Below are 22,153 nucleotides of genomic sequence, written 5' to 3'. Positions count from 1 at the left end.
ACAGTGTTCTGTTTTACTTTGCTTCCCTTTCTGTAATGTAGAGTATCCTGGGTAAATATAACGGTTTCTGTACAGCCAGTACCTTTCTACCCTACCCCCAAACGGTTTTTTGCCTGTTACCATGGTAACAGTTCACGGAACACTTAAATGAGCACAGAGGTTAGAAGTTCACCACACTTAGGGGTCGATTACCATGGCGGACAGAAACGGGTGCGACCGTCATGGTCGCGGCAAATATACTCCCGACCGCACCGCGGATAAACGGCCAGTGCGATTAGGATTTTTCCGCCAGCACACACCGTCCGCGGCGGATGGATCACACCAAGGACCGCCGCATGTGGACGGTACCACAGAAAAACCATCCGGCGCAAACGCAATGCCCGCGGAAACAGGCCCAACCTCCGCCAGGCCTGCGGAGGGACCGCCCGCACGATTAGGATAACCCTACCATCCCAACGGAACTCACCACCGTCCACGACTGCCGCGGAAAAAGAGCATCGACAAACAGAGCTTGGCTGCGGAAGGACCAAATGAACATCACCCCTGCCGTCAAACCGAAACAAAAATGGCGGACGGAAGTAAATAGTAAACCAAAAAAACAGGACACACACATCTACCTGGAATACCCATCCTCAACAACTACATGCCCCAATGACACACCCCCAGCACAAGCGAGAGCATCCAAGTCTCCACACCCACAGAACATCTGACTGCAAAAAACAATTGGGACACAACCACCACACAGAGTATGAAAGGAATCACTCCCATTAGCACAATCCTTTGCACCACAGCACAGCTGCAAGAAAGAGGCACACATCACACACAACAGACACACACAAACACACATACAACCTGCACACCAACACACCCACCACACCAACCCCCACAACACCATACCTACATACCACACACCTGCACACCCAACACCCCCAACACCTTGCACATCACACACCATGACCCCTAAGAAAAACCCCAAGTTCACAGAGACTGAGTTGAAGGTCATGGTGGATGAAAACATCCGTGTAGAACCACATCTGTTCGGTACCCTAGTCCAGCAGATCAACTTGGCAAATAAAACCACAATGTGGGACAGGATAGTGACCAGAGTGAATGCTTCAGGGACCGTGCCACGCACCATAGACGATATACAGAGGCGGTGGCACGACCTCAAGGCAAGGGTGAAAGGCATCAGGGCCAAGAACCACCTGCGGGCACACCACACTGGCGGTAGCCCTCCCATGGATCCAATATCATACACCCAATCGGAGGAGAAGATGCTAGCCACACTGCACATCTACAGGGAACGATGGGTGTGGGTGAGAGGCCAGCACTACAGCTCCCAACAGGCCCCCATGTCTACAGGGAGGGTCGTGGTGGGTGAGAGGCCAGCACTACAACTCCCAACAGGCCCCCATGTCTACAGGGAGGGTGGGTGTGGGTGAGAGGCCAGCATTACAACTCCCAACAGGCACCCATGTCTACAGGGATGGTGGGGGTGGGTGAGAGGCCAGCACTACAACTCCCAACAGTCCCCCATGTCTACAGGGAGGGTGGTGGTGGGTGAGAGGATAGCACTACAACTCCCAACAGGCCCTATGTCTACAGGGAGGGTGGGTGTGGGTGAGAGGCCAGCACTACAACTCCCAACAGGCCCTCATGTCTACAGGGAGGGTGGGGTGGGTAAGAGGACAGCACTACAACTCCCAACAGGCCCCCATGTCTACATGGAGGATGGGGGTGGGTGAGAGGCCAGCACTACAACTCCCAACAGTCCCCCTTGTCCCACCCCAGAGCAAGATGGAGTCCCCCCACCATGTGCTGACCAGTGCATCTCCCTCGTCGTCAAACTTACAGGTAGGTAGCCATCTTCACAGGGAGGGGTGGGTGTGAGGGAGAAGTCTGTACTCCAAATTCCAATGTGTGCCCTCCACCCTCATGATTTCAGCGAGGAGCAACACAACACATGGCTTCGTAGTAACTCCATGGTTAAATTGTGAAATTAAACATGGGGCAGGTGAGTACGTAGTGCCTGCATACTGCATTCGTCGAACAACAAACAAGTACCATATGTCCACAGAAGGACCCACAAATAACAGGCCTTTGGACACATGGAAGAGAAGCGTCACTTCTGCACACATCAAAGAACCTGCAAGGGGAAACTTGAACATGGTGTCAGTCCACACAATCCATGTAGTATGCAGTCTGTGCATGAAGTGAGACTTGACATACCCACAACAGCAAGTACAATGTGTTTCCTGACACAAGGCACATGGATGCAATGCCCAAAGCCTGTCCCTAACACAAGGTAGACCATCCACATGAAAGACCAACATATGCCTCTTTTGACAATGACTAGACCAGGTACAGTAGCAAGGTAGGTTGTCCACAGCCCTGGTGAACATGCCCTAGTCCACATTGCTGAGCCACAGCAACAATGTCAAAATGACTACAAAACTACATAGAGTCCAGGGGTACCATCCAATAGCAGAACAGCACAACACATATCCAAGTATTGTCTCCCCACCTCCACACCACCATAATGCCCAGTACTGTGTACCACACCAATGTGATGACATCAACAACCATGTCCTGAATCCCTAGAAAATTGAAATGTAACAACAACAAACCTGTCATGTCCACAGCATTGATTCTTAAATCCTTGTCCCTCAGGTGACTGAGAACTGGCAGGAGAACCCAGCAACCACCAGCACCAGTCGCCCCCTCACAGCATGGACTCTCCGGTGATGACTCCCTGGACACCTCGGATGCGGAGGGCGATGCCGGTCCGCCTACACTCCCAGGGCCATCAGGCTCCCAGGACATCCCTGCCCCCACCACCTTGGCCAGTGGAACCACAGCAACTTCTGCCATTGGGATCTGTGCAGCTACCACCACCACCATCACCACCACCACCACCAGTCCTGCCTGTGCCACCCTCCCTGACCCATTGGACGATGGCGGACCACCAACATCACAGGCTAGCAGGGAGAGTGGACGGGTGAGGACACAGGTGAGGTCACAGCTTTCGGACAGGAGGGCATGTGCAAGGCCAGGTGGGGGACAACACCCATCCAATCCTGGGACCGAGACCCTGGATCTCATTTCAAGAGTGCATGCGTCGTACGAGCAGTCGCAGGCACAGGCGGAACGGGCGCGCCAAGACTCACTTGAAACCCGCCAGCTGCTGAGGTCCATGGACAAATGGTGGACCTCATGGGGCAGAAAACATCTGTTTGGAGGGAGTGGTTATCCCACAACACTCCACCTCCCCCTCCTCCAAGTGGCCAGCGGGACAGGAAACCACCACCACCACCATCACCTGAGGCCACTGACAGGGAGGTGTCCCCCGAAAAAGCTGCCCCACATTTGGGTCCACTCCGGCTCGAAGACGGAGGGGCTGTCCGAGGCTGGATCCAGGACAGAGCAGTGGCAATGCACCAGCCAACTGCCCGAAGAGGAGCCGGCACTGACTTCACCCATCTTTGAGCCTGGCATTCACTCTGTGAACTATCTTGCCCCACATTGCCAAGCATTGGCACAAGTCTGTGGGACTAGGTTTACACAACACAATGTGGTGTCTACACAGTGGGATCATCTGACATGACCTTCAACTCACTCTTCCCCTCCAACAACATTTTGTAAATAAGAACAAACACAAATCCACCCCCTGTAAATAAACACCACGGAAACACTCTGCTGTGTGATCTCCATGTTTTAAACACAGGTTTGTCTTAGTTATTGTCATTACCAGGTGCAGGGATCAATGTTGTTCGCAATCATGGCTCTGTGGGAGTGACCTAGGGATAATGAGAGAACAACAAGCACAGGTAAGGAAACTGAATCACACACATCACACCACACCGTACTGCAACATCCCACAAACCACACTCATCACAAGTTAAGCGAATCACAAGACACACGTCAGGGAGCATTGCATGCACACCATATCCCACACCCATTTGCGAACAGAACATACCAGAACAGGCAGCATTCACACACCACATCCAACCATCACCAGCAAACATACATAACGCATTGAACAGCAGCACAAGACGTAGTTACTCACATTCAAGGAAAGTAGCTGTCAATGAGCTGATGCCTCTGGTCCACACCTTCTTCCTCCCCACTATCCTCATCACTGCACATGGGTGGGAAGGGAGGCGGAGCAACCTGTTGGTCTGCAGGGTCCAGGATCACTTCAATATTCTTGCGCAAGGCCAGGTTGTGGAGCATGCAGCAGGCAACCACGATTTTGCATACTTTGCCGTGTGAGTATGGCAGGGTCCCTCGGGGTTTTATCCAGGCAGCGAAACCTAGACTTCAGCAGTCAAAATGTACGTTCCACCACCCGACGTGTCTTCCCATGGGCCTCATTATAGCGCATTTCACCTGGGGTAGTTGGATCCCTTAGGGGGCTCAGCAGCCACGGGCGGTTTGGGTACGCAGAGTCACCTAGGTGGGGGGATAACAGACACATACATCAGTACCAGTACTGGTGGGAACAGCATGGCACACATACAACACAGTAGTCATCACAGCACACTCACCTACAAGCCACGCACGATCTTGACACAGATTAGCCATCAGTTGGGGGACAATGCTGCTCCGCAGGATGTGGGAGTCATGTGCTGATCCCGGAAATCTGGCACACACATGGGAGATGATGTTGTCAGCCAGGCACACCACTTGGACATTGATTGAATGGTAGTGCTTCCGATTGTGATAGATGGGTTCACGTGCCTGGGGTGGAACTAGACAAATATGTGTGCCATCAATGGCACCCACTACGTGTGGACTCTGGGCCAGGCAATAGAAGTCCCCTTTCACTGCTGCCAACTCTGCCGGAGGTGGGAAATGGATGTAATCATCCTTGTAACGCATCATGGCTTGCAGCACATCTCGCAGTACCATGCTAAACATGGATTGGGACATCCCCTCGGCATGACCAACTGTGTACTGGAATGTGCCCGTAGCAAAGAAGTGAAGTGCCGCCATCACTTTTGCTGTGGGTTTAATTGCTCAAGTACATGGCCTGCATGGCTGCCGGTGCGGTGCCAATTGTGCTACAAGCTCCTGCAATGTCGGTCGGTCAAGCCAGAATTTGCAGATCACCTCCTCTCCAACCATGTCCTCCAGCACAGTGTATGGTCGATGCACAGTTGGAGCCCTCCTGTGTGGGAGTAGATGGGAGCAGATGTCAATTGGACAACACGGCACAGCTGAACCACACTATCACACCTTGACCAACACACCACAAATAATCCATGTTGCAGACACTGATTGTATGTGTGACGTGACAGAAATATAAGGCACTACAGCCAACTACACACACAATGTTCGCCCACAAACAACATCCTGTGTGCAAATATGTACAATGGTACGTGCACACATGTTGCAAGAAAAGCCAACATCACATGACGGAGGGCCCATGTGTGGACAAGCATCCCCACAGACACACATGGATGTGCACTCACAACACGAACCTGGAACACACCCTCCTTGTCTTCAGGCACCCATGACACCACCAAGAATGCTGTGCATGCTCACATGACAGGCATTGACATACAACAGATGACACACAGATGCATACACAGAATGCATGTATCCCCCTATCATTTCTTCTTGCACACACACTCACAACTGGATCAAACTGTGGGTACACAGCCTTAAGGGACTGTGTAGATGTGTACATTTTGAAACGTGTGACCTCAAAACCAAGATGTCACCACATTGCCATGCACCTCTGACGCAACTTGAGCTCACATCACTGTCCTTTGACAACCACTGGCAATTCCAATAGTAAGCATGGGCGTAAATTTCATTACGCTTGCGGATTTTGCGGATTTTCCACAATTTCGCGATCCACGAATCTCGCGAAATCGCGGCAAAATCCACGAATCCGCGAGCGGGACGCATTTTGCTCAGGAAGCACTGACAGGATTAAAGCAGGTGCCCAAGTTGAAGCTAATTTCTTTGTAACCATTTACAAAATGGTTACAAAGAAATTAACTTCAACTTGGGCACCTGCTGTAACCCTGTAAGTACTTCCTGAGCGGCGCCTCGTTGCCTACTTGCAACTATTCTCTGACCCTGCTCTGACCCTCGAAGCAGGGTCAGAGAATAGTTACAATTAGGCAACGAGGCTCCTGTCACTAAAATTAAACCTCAGCAGGAAGCACTTACAGATAACAGGTGCCCGAGTTAAAGCTCAAATTCAGTAACGCATTATAATCAGCCCAAGAATCTAGTGAGCACGGTCGATGCTAGGCAGGTGTGCTTTCTCCCCACATCTATCGTCTACAATCAGCTGTAATCCATGATGGGGGTATAGGCATCCACGAGTTTCTCAAGCGCAATCCCCCTGTGCTGCACTGATCGGCCTCTGACCTTTATAAACAAGAGGCATGTGAACTCGCACAGAAGCCCGGCCCCACACACACTAGGCTATGCAACCTCTTCTCGCCCTTTCCCCCACTGTGATGGACAGCTCACTCGAGGGACCTTGGCGCCTATGGGCGCGGTGGCAAAGTTACAGACACACGGGGTCACTGGAGACAACTCTCTGGGCCTTTACACAGCTGTAGTGCAGGAAAAGCACAATACATTTACCCAACGAGGTAGCACTTACTGCTTTCTCCTCATTTGCTGCTCTGATCGGTCTCTGACCCTTTATAAATGAGAGGCATGTGAATTCGCACAGAAGCCCGGCCCCACACACACTAGGCTATGCAACCTCTTCCTGCCCTTTCCCCCATTATGATGGACAGCTCGCTCGTGGGACCTCGGCGCCTATGGGCGCGGTGGCAAAGTTACAGACACACGGGGTCATTGGAGACAACTCTTCTGGGCCTTTACACAGCTGTAGTGCAGGAAAAGCACGATATATTTATCCAACGAGGTAGCACTTACTGCTTTCTCCTCATTTGCTGCTCTGATCGGTCTCTGACCCTTTATAAACGAGAAGCATGTGAACTCGCACAGAAGCCCGGCCCCACACACACTAGGCTATGCAACCTCTTCCTGCCCTTTCCCCCACTGTGATGGACAGCTCTCTCGAGGGACCTGGGCGCGTTCTGGGCGCGATGGCAAAGTTACAGACGCACGGGGTCACTGGAGACAACTCTTCTGGCCCTTTACACAGCTGTAGTGCAGGAAAAGCATAATACATTTACCCAACGAGGTAGCACTTACTGCTTTCTCCTCATTTGCTGCTCTGATCGGTCTCTGACCCTTTATAAACGAGAGGCATGTGAACTCGCACAGAAGCCAGGCCCCACACACACTAGGCTATTCAACCTCTTCCCGCCCTTTGCCCCACTGTGATGGGCAGCTCACTCGAGGGACCTCGGCGCCTATGGGCGCGGGGGCAAAGTTACAGACACACGGGGTCACTGGAGACAACTCTTCTGGGCCTTTACACAGCTGTAGTGCAGGAAAAGCACGATACATTTACCCAACGAGGTAGCACTTACTGATTAGCCGTAGAAAGTACTCCAGTTAAGTATGGTGCAAATCGCGAAAAAATCTGCGATTTCGCAGGAAAATCTGCGAATTCGCAATTTTTTTTGCAAATTCGCGGACCGCTGATTCGCAAAATTCGCCCATACTTAGTCAATAGTATGCTCACACATGCAATAAATGGACATTGTTGACACGTGGACACGGGTCATTGACAGAATATGATGATTTTTAAGGCATTCCGGACATGCCCTGACACACATATACACCTATTATCATTATGGTCATTATACCCTCTGTAGAAAGTGACCACAATCTCCTTTCACTTACCCTGACCAATAGGTGTTTAGACGGTTTAGGCAGCAGAACTTTGTGTTCCTCCGTCCCGGATATGTCGGTAGTTTCAAATTGCGGTCGACGGCTAAAGTGGGCCAAGCTGTCGCTCTCAGCAGAGAAACTACTTTCCATATCGCAGATCCTAGCTGCGGCCGCAGGTAACCTTGACCCTCTGGGGGGTGGGTTGGGGGATGTGTCTGCCAGATTTTGTAACCTAACCCTGGCTCTTAGTGATCTTTTTATTGTTCCAGGTAGTACTAATGGGAAGAGACCAGGTTCCCGGGCTAGACAAGGCTGGTTTAACCGTACGTGCAGAGAGGCGAAGACTCTGCTCGTTGACGCAGTTAAATCTAAATCCCAAACTAGGATTAGGGAGGCCAGAAGGTCATATTCACACTGCCAAAGAGTTGCTAAGGAAGAATGGGAAGACAACTTTTGGCAGGACCTCCTGACGGCCAGTCGAGGGAGAGATGCTAAAAGATTCTGGGACCTGGTGGGTAGTAGGAACCGTCCCGATGACACCTTGAGGACTTGCACTATTACTGCCAAGGCATGGTTTGACCATTTTTTGGGTCTCTATTGTGCCATTGAAGGCCCACTTAATGATCATTTTATCCTTCCCCCCTATTCTTTGGTTAGAGATATGGACTTTTTTTCTGCTCGTGAAGTCACGAACCTAATTAAAACCCTCACTCCACTAAAAGCAGCGGGCCCGGATGGGTTACCAGGGGACCTTCTTCGTGCCTATCCAGGTGATTGGGGGGTGTTGATTTCTGCTCTCCTAAATGCCATTATTGAGGGAGGGTCTGTCCCAGAGTCCTGGAAAGGGGCAGAGGTAGTCCCAATTTTTAAAAAGGGAAATCGTGATATCCCAGGAAACTATAGGCCTATAAGCCTCATAGATTCGACCCAGAAGGTGGCGGGTAAAGCAATTTTGGGAAGGATTCTTTCTTGGGTGGATGATAACCATATACTATCCGAGATGCAGGCCGGGTTTCGTACAGGCACAGGAACAATTGAACAAGTCTTTAGACTCCTGTTACTGTACTGGAAGGTGGTGGTGCTGGGCAAGGGCAGTCTTTACTTGGCCTTTATAGACCTGAAGACTGCCTTTGACCTAGTTCCCAGGGAGGAACTTTGGAGGGTGCTGTATGGTCTTGGGATGCCCCCATATATTGTGGACCTCCTAATGAAATTGCATAATGCTAACTATGCCCAGGTTAGATGGGGTTTGAATGGGGAGAAGACTGACAAGATCCGGGTAGAGAGGGGTGTCCGGCAGGGCTGCGTCCTAGCACCCACCCTTTTCTCGCTATACGTGAACGGGGTGGTAGACCATTTGCTTGAAGAACCAGCAGACGCCCCTACACTCTGTGACGTTAAGATCCAAAATCTGTTGTTTGCCGACGACACCCTTCTCATCTCGAAAACACCCCAGGGCCTTCAGAAGCTCCTGAACCGGTTTCAGGATTTTTGTGTAACGAGAGGTCTTGTTATAAATGTAGAAAAAACTAAATATCTAGTCATGCATCCCCCCAGAAAACTAGGTCGCCCCCCCATCTTGAATTCTATCCCCCTTGAAAAAGTTTCTGAATTCGACTACTTGGGAATTCGGCTGAGCGATGGTATGAATTGGATGCCCCATACCAACAAAATGACACTGGTCCATAAAAGGGTGGGGGGAGCCTTGCTAAAGGAGTACAATACTTCATCGAAACACTGTGTATCTCCGATTATTGATATATACAAGGCTAGAGCAGTACCTGCATCGCTTTACGGAGCGGAGTTATGGGGTATGGGCAACATGGAGTCTCTGTCTAAAGCGGAGAACAAATTTATTAAGGATCTAATGGCAGTCCCGATGAGCACCCCGACAGTCCCGGTGCTTATGGATGCGGGCTGTAAACCAATTAAAGACCTGGCCTGCCTCCGGCCTCTCCTACTGTGGGCCCGACTGTGGAGGGTCCCGGAATTAAAATCCTATGCAGACGGGCTGGTAGAGGTAATGCATTCGGATGGCTGGCAGAAGATTAAATGGCTTAGAGACATCAAACACCTGCTTGGGGAACTAGGTCTGGGTTCCTGCTGGTTTACTCACTCAGCTCCCCCGAAGGAGTCTTTGAAAAAAATATACTGGGATTGGGTGTCCTCAAAGCTCATGAGCAATCAGCATCACTGCAATTCCACCGCAGCATATCTGAGGATTAAAGATGTTACTGCCCTTGAACCCTTTTTGGACATTATCACCATTCCAATGGACCGGGCCCTGTATATCAAATTCAGGCTAGGAACATTACCCCTAGCCGACCTCCTTTCTAGATGGAACTTGAATAAGCAGGTATCACGCTATTGTGCCCTTTGTCCTGATTGTTGCAAAACAGTGGCACATTTTCTCCTTGATTGCCCTGACTACGTGCGCCCAAGATCTTATTGGCTTAAACCGCTTTGTAAAGAGATGGGTATCCGTCAGCATTCGGTGGCTTTACGTATTCTACTGACCAATACTGCTCCCCCTATTGTTTGTGCTGTCTCTAAATTTTTAAAATGGGCTTGGTTGATTCGCCTAAAAAGACTGTCCTTATTGATTTAATGCTTTTTTAAAAACCTATTTATTCTGTTTTTACTATTGGATGTTTCCATGTACAGTCTATGATTTTTTTTGATGTGCTGTTTTAAATATTTCTGTGTAATGCTTTTATGATATATGCATATCGAAATAAAGCTTTCAACCAACCATTAGATGTGTGCGGAGACATGCAGTGTGTCTACACACCGCGTCAGGGCACGCGGTCCGCCATCACAGAAAAAGATCCTTGCTACTGCAATTGTGAGTACCATTGGCTGCATGGGCAAGGTCCATCACGGTCACACACCACCAACCGCATGTGCACGCTACCGAGATGGTTCATCATTTGAAATCATCACTCGCTGGCATCGCAATGGCCTAGCACGCATTCTGCGGAGGTGGGGCAGGCTATCAGATACATTAGAATGTGCAAGTGGAAATGGCAGTTGGTATCCCCCCATTCAGTTACATAGCGGCACCCACCACCGGGTCCGGCGGTGGGTGCCGCTATGTGTATTGATGTCACCGTGTCATGGATGGCCATGGTCGGTTATCCACCACCGGGTCCAGGCGGTGGGTGCGGCTATGTGTATTGATGTCACCGTGGCATGGATGGCCATGGTGGACCCGGCGGTGGGTACCCGCCCATGGCCATCCATGCCACGATGACATCAATACAGATAGCGGGACCCACTCCCCGGACCCGGTGGTGGGTAACTAACCGCCCATGGCCATCCATGCCACAGTGACATCAATACACATAGCGGTACCACCGCCCGGACCCGGCAGTGGGTACTCGCCCATGGCCATCCATGCCATGGTGACATCAATACACATAGCGGCACCCACCGTCCGGACCCGGCGGTGGGTAACCGCCCATGGCCATCCATGCCACGGTGACATCAATACACATAGCGGCACCCACCGCCTGGACCCGGCAGTGGGTGCCGCTATATGACTGAATGGGGGGATACCAACTGCCATTTCCACTTGCACATTCTAACGTATCTGTTAGCCTGCCCCGCCCCCGCAGAATGCGTGCTCCGCCATTGCGATGCCAGTGAGTGATGATTTTCAAATGATGCACCATCGCGGTAGCGCGCACATGCGGTTGGCGGTGTGTGACCGTGATGGTCCTTGCACATGCATCCAATGGAAACAGGTACCGGGGGATGCGTAAGCGAATTAGAAAAAAGCGGAAGCCGTGCCCTTCCACAGCGTGGCCAGTCATTGGCTCATTTTGAATGAGGCAGCCCGGGAACACCAATTGCCGCGGACGTGTGCCACTGATATCAGATCAGGGCCTTATAAACGTGTGAGTTTGAGCACCACACATCCACTGCTTCCAGCCACTGCTGCCTGCACCCATCACCTCTACCTGCTGCTGATGCCCACTCCATCAACTGCTGCTGTTGTGCCAGTGTCCTGGACCTTGCCATGGTGAGAGTTAGACAGATCCGGTCCCGTCCCTTCCGTGCAGAGGAGCTGGAGGTCCTTGTGGACGGTGTGCTCCACCACTATGAACGGCTCTACGGTGCCCCAGGACAGGTGGTAAGTGCAGTGGGGGACTTGTTGGTGTGCATGAGGTGGTGCCTGATGCCTGGCCTTTGCAATCTGGGCGGTGTTCTGTAGGAGGCAGTGTGGGTATGCCCCAGCAGGCCAGGCATGCTGTGATGTGTTCCTGGTTCTGTCACTGACTGGTTGACCTCTATGCTGCAAAGTGTTATCTTTGAGGGGTCACAAACATGACATGTGTAATCTTGTGGCTGTGCTGGGTCACGACCGATCACAGCTATCTTTTCGGTGTGTACCTCACCTGCTTTCCGTGATGGACTAATGCCATATTGAACTGTCAGTCACATATGTTGTACTGTGCATGGCTGCTGACAGATACCTGTACCTTCTATCTGTGTGAACTGCCAACTGTTCACTGACTTGCCCCCTCTTGTCTCCCATTATGGTAGGTCAAGCTGCACCATCTCAAGGCCGTGTGGAGGGCCATAGCACGTGATGTACGGGCAGTGGGGGTGTGCAACAGGTGAAACACACACTGCCACAAGCGGTGGGACGACATCTCCAAGCTCAGCAAGAATGTGGCAGAGATGACACTGGGGCTGATTCACTGATCAGGCCGGCTTGCACGACATACCATGACCCCTCTAATGCTACGTATCATAGCTGTGACACATCCTGACCTGTCCGCACGGTTGAGAGGGGAGCAGCAGCAAACTAGTGGTAAGCACACTGAATGGGTTTGTGACTTGGGAGTGCATGCATGTATTGCTGGTCAGACACAGAAGTGACATCTGTGGTGTAGATGGTGTGCTGCTATTGCATGTTGGTGGCATTAGCGGAATAAGAGTTAGCATCCATTTAAGCCAGCTGGACATACCAGTTCCATTGTAGTGCAGGGGCGCATGACATGCCATTCAGGTCTGTGATCCCATGGCATCACATGTGTGGTGGTCTGCATGCACCTGCCCTGTTTGTTTCATGTACATGTGTCACAGGCCCACTAATTATTTGACATGAAGATGTCTGGTAGGGGTGGGTTATGTGCAGGATGAGTGCGACATGTTGTTCAGCAGTCAAGGAAGTTTGGATTTTGTAATTTACAGTACGTGGCACTTAGGTGTACCTCTTATCTCTCTCTTTCAGCTTTGGACGAGAGCACTGACAGACAAACGATGGAGGTTAGTGGTGGCAATGCATCCGGATCAGAGATCACACAAACGCAGACTGAGACGGAAGAGAGCAGCCCCGGAGAGGGGGACAGAACTATCTCTGAGGACTCGGATGTGGAGACACCATTGTCCTCATCTTCAGACAGCGGTGGTGAGTCGTCACTGTTGGTAGGCACAGGGAGTGGACAATCTACACCTTCAATCGGTACACATCACACTGGGCCCACACTGCCACCAACTGCAACAAGTACTGCTCTTGCTCGCCGGAGTAGGGGGAGCAGAGTGGCCTTTGGTGCAGGTACCGCTGCCCCTGCCCCTGTGACACAGACTGCCCTTAGTGCTGAGGCGGTTGATCTGCTGCGACAGCTATGTGTAGGGCAGACAAACATGATAAATGCATTCCTGAACCACGATAGGAAGTTGGGACAGGTGGTAGCATTCATAGAGGGGATGCATGGTGATGTTGCTGGTCTCCACAGAACAGTACAGTCCTTATCCAACACAGTGTCTGCAGCCATTCAACAGTCACATGGACAAGGTTCTACTTCAGTTCCCCCATTCGCACCACTTACTGTCTCAGGGGAAAGTGACATTTCTGAACATGCCTCATTTTCAGGGTATTGCACTAGAAGCAGGCACAGGCAGCCGGGCAGGCAATGGAGGCCACATACACCAACCCCTAGGAGAGGGAAATCCTTCACAGAAAACAACATATGCTACCATGGAGATGACACACAGTCAATCAATCAATCAATGACACTTATAGAGCGCGCTACCTACCCGAAGGGTCTCAAGGCGCTGGGGGGGGGGGGTGCCGCTACTGCTCGAATAGCCAGGTCTTCAGCTTCTTCCTGAAGAGGAGGTGGTCTTGGGTCAGGCGCAGGTCGGTCGGGAGGGAGTTCCAGGTCTTGGCGGCCAGGTAGGAGAAGGACCTTCCTCCTGATGTCGCTCTTCGGATGCGGGGGACAGCGGCGAGGGCGAGGTTGGCTGATCGGAGGTGGCGTTTGGGAGCGTGGAAGTTGATTCGGCTGTTGAGGTAGCTCGGGCCTTGGTTGTGTAGGGCTTTGTGTGCGTGGGTGAGGAGGCGGAACGTGATTCTTTTGTTGACGGGGAGCCAGTGAAGGTCTCTCAGATGTCCGGAGATGTGGCTGGTTCGTGGGAGGTCGAGGATGAGTCTGGCTGAGGCGTTCTGGATCCGCTGGAGTCTCTTCTGGAGTTTGGCGGTGGTCCCGGCGTAGAGGGCGTTGCCGTAGTCCAGCCGGCTGGTGACGAGGGCCTGGGTGACGGTCTTCCTGGTCTCGGTGGGGATCCACCAGAAGATCTTCCGTAGCATGCGCAGGATGTTGAAGCACGCCGAGGAGACGTTGTTGACTTGCCTGGTCATGGAGAGGGAGGAGTCCAGGATGAAGCCCAGGTTGCGTGCGTGGTCCGTCGGTTTGGGTGCGGTACCCAGGGCGGGGGGCCACCAGGAGTCGTCCCAGGCGGAGGGCGAGGAGCCCAGGATGAGGACCTCCGTCTTGTCCGAGTTTAGTTTCAGGCGGCTGGTCGTCATCCACTCGGCTACCTCTTTCATCCCTTCGTGCAGGTTGGCTCTGGCGGCGGCGGGGTTGTTGGTCAGGGAGAGGATCAGCTGGGTGTCGTCGGCGTAGGAGATAATGCTGAGGTTGTGTTTGCGTACGATGGCCGCGAGGGGGCTCATGTAGACGTTGAAGAGGGTTGGGCTCAGAGAGGATCCTTGGGGGACGCCGCAGATGACTTCGGTGGCCTCTGACTTGTACGGTGGTAGGCGGACTCTCTGTGTTCTTCCGTCGAGGAAGGAGATGATCCATTCCAGTGCCTTCCCCTGGACTCCGGCGTTGTCGAGGCGCTGCACTAGGGTGCGGTGGCAGACCGTGTCGAAGGCCGCGGAGAGGTCAAGGAGGATGAGGGCCGCTGTTTCTCCATTGTCCATCAGGGCTCGGATGTCATCGGTGGCGGCGATGAGGGCGGTCTCGGTGCTGTGATTGGCTCGGAAGCCGGACTGTGAGGGGTCGAGGGATCCGTTCGTCTCGAGGAAGGCGGCCATCTGCTTGTTGACGTTCTTCTCAATGACTTTGGCTGGAAACGGGAGGAGCGAGATGGGGCGGTAGTTCTTGAGGTCGGTGGGGTCCGCTGTTGGTTTCTTGAGTAGAGCGCTGAGTTCGGCGTGCTTCCAGCTCTCCGGGAAGGTGGCGGTGTCGAAGGATGTGTTGATGATGTCTCGCAGGTGGGGTGCGATGACTGCGTCGGCCTGGTTGAAGACGTGGTGAGGGCAGGGGTCGGTTGGTGATCCGGAGTGGATGGAGTTCATCGTGCGGATGGTGTCTTCGGTGCTGATCGGGGTCCAGGCGTGGAGGGTGGTGGTGGGGGGTGGTTGTTCGGTCATGGTGTGCGTTGGTTGGTTGTTGAAGCTGTTGTGTATGTCCGTGATCTTGTTGTGGAAGTATGAAGCGAGGGAGTTGCAGAGGTCTTGCGATGGGGTGATGTCGTGGGACCCTCATGGGGTGAGGGGGGACACGGATTCACAGGGCACAAAGGTATCCCCCTCAAAAGGTACTCACAAGGGCAAGGCACATCTCATGGACAAGGCACAGACCAAGGACAGGGCATCCGTAAAGGACACCACCCACGGACACGGCTCCTCCCAAGGAGCAGGCACCTCCCATGGACTGGGTCACTCCCAAGGACCGGGCCCCTTCAAAGGACAGGGCACCTCCCAAGGACAGGACACCTACCAAAGGCAGGGCCACTCCCAAGGACCGGGCCCCTACAAAGGACAGGGCACCTCCCAAGGACAGGGCACCTCCCAAGGACAGGGCCACTCCCAAGGACCGGGCCCCTACAAAGGACAGGGCACCTCCCAAGGAGAGGGCACCTCCCAAGGACAGGGACACTCCCAAGGACAGGGCCACTCCCAAGGACCGAGCCCCTACAGGGGACAGGGCACCTTCAATGGACAAGGCACCTCCCAGGGACAGAGCACCACACACGGATAAGGCACATTCCAAAGACAGGACACCTCCTAAGGCCAAGGCGTCTCCCACGGCCAAGGCACCTCCGAGGGAGCAGGCACCTCCCAGGGCCAAGGCGTCTCCCATGGACAGGACATCCACCAAGGACAGACATCCATCACCCATGCGACCCCTGAAGCTGGTGTTGGTGAAGGAACGTAAACCACATGTGTCAGAGGTGGAGTCCCCCATACCTCTACTCCCATCCACACCCCGGTGAAGCAGAGGAAGGAGTACACTGTTGTTGCATCCCCCATTACACATGATGCAGAGGGCAGAAGGCAGGGTCAGAGCAAGCGTCAAGCAGGGTCCAGCACCTCCCCAGAGAGCAGACCCCCACCAGCACATGATCCACCTTTGATGGGTGATGTTTCAGATAAGCCTGCACCACTTACCATTCCAGTCATGTCCAGGGTGCCCTTCTAAATCCAAAAGAAATGGAAACACACACCGGTAACACATGACCACCCCAATGTCGCTCCAGTACAGCTGTCCCCAGCTCCCAGAGCCACCCTGCCTCCTGGACCATACAGCCCTGTGGCTCATCATTTCAGTGGTCCTAGTGAGTCAGCTGCAGTTCACTCTCATGTGTCAGATAGTGGCACTGTGTCTGTTGTTCGCTGTCATGCCTCATGTATTAGCACTGTGTCAGTTGTGCGCTCTCCTGTTTCGGGTACTGCCACTGTGTGTGTCCTCCACTCTCATGTCTCAGATGCCGGCATGGTATTTGTTGGTCACTGTCCAGGGACAGATCCTGCCAGTGTGTCAGGGTCTATCGCTCATGTCGGTCACTAGAGCTGTGGCTCTTTCTCGCACTCCTGTATCAGGTCCTGCCAGTATGTCTGAGGTCTATCGCTCATGTGTCAGTCACTAGAGCTGTGGCTGTTTCTCACACTCCTGTATCAGGTCCTGCCAGTGTGTCTGGGTTTATCGCTCATGTGTCAGTCACTAGAGCTGTGGCTGTTTCTCACACTCCTGCATCAGATCCTGCCATTGTGTCTCGGTCTATCGCTCATGTGTCAGTCACTAGAGCTGGGGCTGATTCTCACACTCCTGTATCAGGTCCTGCCAGTGTGTCTGAGTTTATCGGAAATGTGTCAGTCACTAGAGCTGGGGCTGTTTCTCACACTCCTGTATCAGGTCCTGCCAGTGTGTCTGGGTCTATCGGTCACGTGTCAGTCACTAGAGCTGTGGCTGTTTCTCACACTCCTGTATCAGGTCTTGCCAGTGTGTCTGGGTCTATTGCTCATGTGTCAGTCACTAGAGCTGGGGCTATTTCTCACACTCCTGTATCAGGTCCTGCCACTGTGTCCGAAGCTACGAGGTGCCGCAGTCCACCTGATTCTGTGCTGTGAGGTGCAGTTCCCATCACTCAAATCTCATTGTACTTGATGTCTGGACTGTCCATTGTAACCACCCTTGCAATATTATTGTCCATGGGACTGTCCGTATGACACACGTCCTAGTGATGCCTCAGATGGACCTGCTCTGTTCTGTACCATGGACTGTTAATGCACTTTGCCCCTCTCATGTGCTGCCTCAGATGGACCTGCTCTGTTGTGAACTCTGCCCTGTTGCTGTTCTGATACTGCATTGTACCCTCTCATGTGCTGCCTCAGATGGACCTGCTCTGTTGTGAACACTGCACCGTTGCTGTCTGATACTGCATTGTGCCCTCCAATGTGCTGCCTCAGATGGACCTGCTCTGATCTGTACCATGGACTGTTGATGCACTTTGCCCCTCTCATGTGCTGCCTCAGATGGACCTGCTCTGTTGTGAACACTGCCCTGTTGCTGTTCTGATACTGCATTGTGCCCTCTCATGTGCTGCCTCAGATGGACCTGCTCTGTTGTAAACACTGCCCTGTTGCTGTTCTGATACTGCATTGTGACCTCTCATGTGCTGCCTCAGATGGACCTGCTCTGTTCTGTACCATGGACTGATGATGCATTTTGCCCCTCTCATGTGCTGCCTCAGATGGACCTGCTCTGTTGCGAACACTGCCCTGTTGCTGTTCTGATACTGCATTGTGCCCTCTCATGTGCTGCTTCAGATGGACCTGCTCTTTTCTGTACCATGGACTTTTGATGCACTTTGCCCCTCTCATGTGCTGCCTCAGATGTACCTGCTCTATTCTCTCCAGTGTGCCTGCTCCTGGCTACTCACAAAGTCAACCTCTGTGCTGTGCAATGAAGCAAGTTAATCCTGTGTTGTGGTTTATCTGTATCAAACCTGGTTGTCTCCTTGCATTGTTGACATATTGCTGCTGTCGTACATGCTGAGTCTGCCACTTTCACAAACCATTGCCCAGCACTGTTTCCTTTCGTTTGGCAGGGGTGACAGTCATTATAATATGGCTGTGGACTGTGTAAGGGTAGGGGAGGCACTCTGAAGCATATTTTGGGACAACAGTAGCTTCCCAGGCACTGCAGGTTATGTGGATGTTTTTCATATGGTGCATGTGTCACACTCATGATTTCTGGCTACCCAGTAGGTTGTTCAGTCTCGACTTTGTCAGTCAACATGTCAGGGCTCATCGTGTGTGTTGGTTGTTGATGTGTGTGCAGCAGGGTTGTTTTTTGCGGTGTGTGGTGTATAGGCCCCTGTCTGTTAGTGGGGTAGGTGTGGGGTTGGCCTGAGGGTGGGCCAGCATGTCTCCTTATGTGTGGTATGCCTTGTGTGTTGGTGTGTGTATGTGGGCCTGTGAGTTGCGTGGCCTAGCCGTTCCTGCCTGCCTACTTGAATGTGGGCATGGTTTCCGTAGTCTGCTCCGCTACATTGCGTTGTCCTTGGTGTGGCTGTTTGTTCATGGTGCGTATGTGTTCTGGGTGCGTGGGGTCAGTTGTGCCCAGGTTGTTTTGCTGGGGGTGCATGTATGTGTGTTCCTGTCCAGACCTGGGGTTCTGTTGTGGGCAGGGGCTTCGACATGTGCGTGGTGTGTGTGTTGTGTGTTTGCGTACCTGCGACGGTCCATGATTTGCTGGTGGTGGAGCACGAAGAGTACCAGGAATGAATGTAGAGCCGGGTCCATGACAGTGGTCTGGCCATGGTGGGTCTCTCTGCAATGTTTTGTCTCTCAGCTGTGGTGGTTCCGCCGTGTTCAGGCTGTTGTTTTTTCCGCAACGATTTGCTATGTGGTTTCCACCATCGTGATTTTGAGGGCGGTCGAGACGTCATTCCGTACGTCGGTATCTCTGGATTGGTTACGTCCGCCGCGGGGTCTGGTGTATTTTCTCCGGCGGATCACGTTCTTCTGCGGCGTATGGAAATTCGGCAGTGCTTCCCATCCTAATATGGCGGACGGACTATGCGCGGCTTGCGGACTGTAAAAAGCATTTTCCGCCTACTCCAGGCCGGCGATCGTCCTTCCGTCCGCCATCGTAATCAACCTCTATGTTGCTAATCGAAACAGTTACTGTGCTAGAGTTTTAAAACTTTTTCATAGGAACCGTTAATTGTAGCTATAGACTTTGGGAAAGACCTGGTAAAAAGTTGGCCTCAGTATTATACTTCAAGTTATAAATATAATTTCTATTTTTTCTAACTATATCATTATCACACTAAATAATAGTGAAATGTTGTCAGAAATAGAAGACGTATATACTTTTTTAATTAACTTTTCTGGTCCAGGCAGACCGCACTGGTAAAAATGTGTTTTGAATTTTGCCTTAATAAGGGCACGTGGCGATTATTTACTGTGTACTGAGTTAGTGGTACTTCTGGTGTTTATCGTGTGCTCACCCTGCGATGATGCGTGGTCTGAGCGGGCTGCACTGAAATCATTCACTGTTGCATACTGGACTATTTGAACTTTGAGAGGGGAGAAAAAAAACTAGCATCAATGGTTATCAATTGCTGTGCAAATTAGGTGTACTGATTGCTCCCCATAACAAATTAAACAATTCCTCTTCATGCAGTGCATTCTAACTTTCTCAAAATGGGGACGTATGTCTGGTTGCGATGTTAAAGGTGATTAAAAGGCATTAATTAATCTCTGTGCCCCAGCCTATCTCTAGTTTCGTTTTCTCTGCCATTTTAGTTGCTGTTGTGCCCCGGAGCCCATCCTCTACAGCCCGCCCCGCCCCGCCTCCCAGCTGACCCTCCCTCGCCCCTCCCCTTCCACTATCCACATATGACAGATGCTTTAGCGCGCAGCGTTCACGCGCAGCGAACGCGCCCCATGTGCGCCGAAGGTGCGCCAAAGGTAAGCCCGTCTACGCCCGTCCGCGCCTGGACCGTGCCCAGCGCCAGACCCCCTGGTCCCCGCAATTCTCAATCCGCCCGCTTTACTTACGACGCCACAACTCTCTCCGCCCTTAACCCCGGCCGCCCACCAAACTGCTATCAAGCCACCCCTGGACACACCCATGGTCACTTCACCTGCCTCTCCTGCAAGTTCGACTGCATCAGGACCCATTCCAAACCCACTATTTCCAAACAGAAATCCAATGCTAACCACCTAAAATGCATCCTGATCAACACCCGCTCAGTCCACAGACACTCCATCGAACTCTGGAACCTACTCGACACTACATCACCAGACATCGCCTTCCTCACAGAAAGATGGATGAACGCCTCATCAGCGCCTGACATCGCCATAGCCATCCCAGAAGCCTACAAGATCATCCGAAAGGACCGCACCAACCAAACTGGAGGAGGCATCGCCATCGTCCATAAGAACACCATCCGCATCACGACTAGTTCCGACGACAACCTCGCTTCTGCCGAACACCTCCACTTCCAGATTCACACCGTCCCCAAAACCACCCTCAGAGGCACCCTCATTTACAGACCCCCTGGCCCCCGCACGCAATTCAGAGAAGACATCGCCAACTTCATCAGCCCACATGCCCTCTCCTCCGAAAACTATATTCTTCTGGGAGACCTCAACTTCCACCTGGAAAAGAAAAACGACAACAACACCACCACCCTTCTGGATAACATGGCCAATCTAGGACTCACACAATTGGTAGACACCCCCACACACTCTGCCGGACACACGCTTGACCCTATCTTCACTTCCAACAAGCACATCTTCTTCGACCACACCACAGCTCTCCACTGGACGGACCACAGTTGCGTTCACTTCAATTACAAAAAGCCCACGACACACAACCCCCCCAACCCATTCCCCGAAGAAACTGGAACAAGATCACCACCGATCAGCTCTTCACATCGCTTCACCATAACCCCCCTGCCAAATCATCGGACCCTAACCAAGCAGCCACCAACTTCACACAGTGGATCACCCACAGCGCTAACGAACTAGCACCCCTGTAAAACCATCTAATCAAGCAAGGCAGCAAAAAAGCCCCCTGGTTCAACGATGACCTAAAAAAATCCAAAAAGTTCTGTCGTTCTCTCGAGAAAACCTGGAGAAAAAACCCAACCAATGACAACTTAGCCACCTTCAAAAACGCCACCCGCAATCACCACCAACTGATCCGATCCACAAAGAAATCTGCTTTCAAGGATCGACTTGACAACAATGCCCAAAACAGCAAGGAACTATTCAACATCGTCAAAGAATTCACCAACCCCACCGCCGGCATAAACGACATTTCTCCCTCCCAAGACCTCTGCGACTCTCTATCCTCATTCTTCCACAATAAAATCGTCGAAATACATAACAGCTTCGACAACCAGCCCGACGACTTGCCCACCCATCCTTTTTCCGAACCAACACCGCCCTCTAACATCCTTCACGCCTGGAACACAATCACCACCGAAGACACCATCCGCCTCATGAACTCCATCCATTCAGGATCGCCTACCGACCCATGCCCTCACCACATTTTTAACAAAGCAGACTCCATCATTGCACCCCATCTCCGCGACGTCATTAACAGTTCTTTCAACTCCGCTACCTTCCCGGAATGCTGGAAACATGCCAAACTCAGCGCCCTCTTGAAGAAACCCACAGCAGACCCCACTGAACTTAAGAACTACCGCCCCATCTCGCTCCTCCCATTCCCTGCCAAAGTCATTGAGAAAGCCGCCAACAATCAGCTCGCCGCCTTCCTCGAATCCAACAAATCCCTCGACCCTTCACAATCCGGCTTCCGTGCCAAACACAGCA

This window comes from Lissotriton helveticus, chromosome 1_1 (genome assembly GCF_964261635.1).
Source record: "Lissotriton helveticus chromosome 1_1, aLisHel1.1, whole genome shotgun sequence".
NCBI lineage: Eukaryota > Metazoa > Chordata > Amphibia > Caudata > Salamandridae > Lissotriton > Lissotriton helveticus.
The sequence above is the reverse complement of the archived record's forward strand: the minus strand, read 5'-3'. Positions refer to the sequence as shown.